The following is a 3,356-nucleotide window of genomic DNA, read 5'->3' on the forward strand; positions in this document are numbered from 1 at the left end:
TTGTGATACTCTATCATACAATTTCCAGCTTCATTTCTATCACAAAGTTCTTATTTTTCAACTTACTGTTGATAATTATTGGCAATTGGAATGCAAAAGTTGAAAACAGAGAGGAAGGAACAGTTGAAAAATAAGGAATTTGTGACAGAAATGAAGCTGGAAATTGCATGCTGGAGTATCACAAAACCAGCGACTTGTTCATTAAAAATATCTTTTTCAACAACACAAAAGGCGACTAATATAAGGACTTTACCAGTTGGAATACACAGAACCAAATTGACTACATTCGTAGGAAGAGACACCGAAGAAGTTCAATGTCAGCAGCTAAAACCAGGCCAGGGGCTGCTTCTGGAATAGACTATCAACTTCTCATATGTAAGTTCATGTTAAAACTGAAGAAAATTAAAATAAGTCCACAAGAGTCAAAACATGACCTTGAGTCTATCCCAACTGAGTTTCAAGAACATCTGAAGACCAGATCTGACACATTGAACACTAATGATAGAACACTTGATGAGCTTTGGGAGGACATCAAAACCATCATTTCTGAAGAAAACCAAAGGTCATTAAAAAGGCAAGAAAGAAAAGATCAAAGTGGATGTCAGAAGAGACACTGAAACTTGCCATTAATTGTAGAGTTGCTAAAGCAAATGGAAGAAACAATGAAATAAAAAACTGAATAGAAAATTTCCAAGCACAGCTTGAGAAGACAAAGCCAAATATTATAATGACATGTGCAGACTTAGAAAACCAAAAGTTCAGAACATTTTCAGCATAATTTAAACTGAAAGAACTCGAGAAAAACTTCAAGCCTCAAATTTCAATTTTGAAAGATACTATAGGCAAAATATGGAGTGATCCAGGAAGTATAAAAAGAAGATGGAAAGTCACTGTACCAAAAAGAACTAGTCAATATCCCACCACGTCAGGAGGTATCATACGAGCAAGCACCAATGGTGCTAACAGAAAAAGTAGAAGCTGCACTGAAAGCACTGGCCAAAAACAAACCTCTAGGAATTAATGAAATGCCAAATGAAATGTTTCAACAAACTGATGAAGCACTGGAAGCACTCCCTCGTGGAAACCTGGAAGATGGCTACTTAACCAAGTGACTGGACTAGGTCTATATTTGTACTCATTCCCCCAAAATTAAAAAGGTGCCTAACAGAATGCTCATACTATAGAACAAGATCACTGATATCACCTGTAAGTAAAATTTCGCTGACAAACCATCCAACAGTTGCAGCAGTTCATTGGCAGGGAGCTGCCAGAGGTTCGGGTGGGATTCAGAAGAGGACATTGAACAAGGGAGATCATGGCTGATATTAACTATATCTTGGCTGAGAGCAGAGAATATCAGAAAGATATTGACTTGTGTTTTATTGATTATGCCAAGGAATTCAACTGTGCAGCTCAGCATAAACCTTGAGACGAATGAGAATTTCAGAACACTTTATTGGGCTCATGCAGAACTTATACATGGATCAAGAAGCAGTTATGAATACTGGATGATTTAAAGTCAGAAAAGGTGTATGTCAGGATTGTATCATCTCACCATACTTATTCAATCTGTATGCTGAGTACATAATCAAAGAAGCTGCCTTATATGAAGAAGAATGTGACATCATGATTGGAGGAAGGCGTATGAGCAACATGAGATGTGCAAATGACGCAACGTTGCTTGCTGAAAGGGAGGAGGACCTGAAGCACTCACTGAGGAAGACCAAGGATTGAGCCTTAAGTATGGATTATGACTCAATGTTGAGAAGACAAAAATACTGCCATATGGACCAATATGCAACAGCATGATAGCGAAAGAATGAGGTTGTCAGGGATTTTATTTTGTCTTGCTCAAATTCAAATCAATGCTCATGGAAACAGCAGTCAGGAGATCAAAAGATGAGTTACATTAGGCAAATCTGATGCCCAAGACTTTTAGAGTATTGAAAAGGAAGAATTTTACTATGACTCTAGTGCACCTGACCCAAACCACGGTATTTTCAAAAAGAAAATAGAACTAGATACTAAAAAGAAGAAGAAAAAGTACAGCCAGAATGCTCTTGTGAGGCCAGACTGGCAAGACTGCGTCTTGCAGACTTCAGACCTGTGGTCAGATTGATGACGGCCTGCAGAAGGACACCGTGTTTGGACAGGTGGAGCATCAGTGATAAAATAGAAGGCCCTCGAGAAGGTGGATGGACACAGTGGCTGCAGCAATGGGCTCAAACACGGAGCAATTGTGAGGATGGCGCAGGACCAGGCTCTGTTTCATCCTGTGCTGCATAAGGTTGCTATGGGTCAGAAAACCCCGGGATGGCACCGAACAACAAGGGTTGATGGTACGTGCCAACAAAGACATCACCAAAAGAACAAGAAGTCCAAAGGCATGTCCTCAGACCCGAGGTTAGCTTTGTAAGGGTGCGTTGAAGGACTTCTCTTGATCGCAACTTTAAGCCACATAGTATTAATGGGGAAATACTGAAAAGCCAGTAAAGAGAGAACTCAATCACATTGGCTTTTATTTTTCCCTCCTTTAAGAATGTGTGTGTGTGGGGGGGGTGCGTCCCAGCCTTCCACTCGGCTATGTCTGCGAACAATATGTCGCACCCACGGAGGCCCAACAAAGTGTTGCGGTACAAGCCTCCGCCGAGCGAGTGTAACCCGGCCTTGGACGATCCGACGCCGGACTACATGAACCTATTCGGCATGATCTTTAGCATGTGCGGACTCATGCTCAAGCTGAAATGGTGTGCTTGGGTTGCTGTCTACTGCTCCTTCATCAGCTTCGCCAATTCCCGGAGTTCAGAGGATACCAAGCAGAGGATGAGTAGCTTTATGTTGTCCACTTCGGCGGTGGTGATGGCCTATCTACAGAACCCTCAACCCATGACGCCCCCCTGGTGATGCCAGTCTTGAGGGGTTGCATCCTGCGCCCCCCCTGTATTTCCTTCCAGATTGGCCTTTGACTGTTGTCTCCGGCTTCCGTGGCTGGGGTGGTCTCAGGTCTCTCTCAGCTGATTGGAGGGAACCCAGCCCCTTCCCTGGGCTCCCCTCTGCTAGGATGCAAGGAGACGATCCTACCGACATCCGTGCCATTCTTCCACCTGCTGCCTGCTGCCAATGGAAATGCGGCCCGTGTCTCTGGGCAACTTTTCCTGTTGAAATAAGTTAATAATAAAGTTGTTTTTTCCACTCTAAAAAAAAAAAAGAATGTGGAAATGGTCCCTGTTCCGGTCCATCCCTCGGTTTGTCTGTCCTCTGTGCCTGGGAAGGACCATAGAGTAAGGGGTTACCACCTCCCTCCTTGGGTTTTGTTAATAAAATTTGGAGAAGAGCAAACAAAACAACAAGGTGGA

At 42.9% G+C, this 3,356-nt stretch overlaps 1 pseudogene; it reads left to right on the forward strand.

The window, feature by feature from the left end:
- Positions 1–2,583: 2,583 nt before the first annotated feature.
- On the forward strand, positions 2,584–2,904 carry LOC142427924 (PAT complex subunit Asterix pseudogene; annotated as a pseudogene).
- The last annotated feature ends 452 nt before the right edge of the window (positions 2,905–3,356 follow it).

Source organism: Tenrec ecaudatus, chromosome 15, assembly GCF_050624435.1.
Source record: "Tenrec ecaudatus isolate mTenEca1 chromosome 15, mTenEca1.hap1, whole genome shotgun sequence".
NCBI classification, from domain to species: domain Eukaryota; kingdom Metazoa; phylum Chordata; class Mammalia; order Afrosoricida; family Tenrecidae; genus Tenrec; species Tenrec ecaudatus.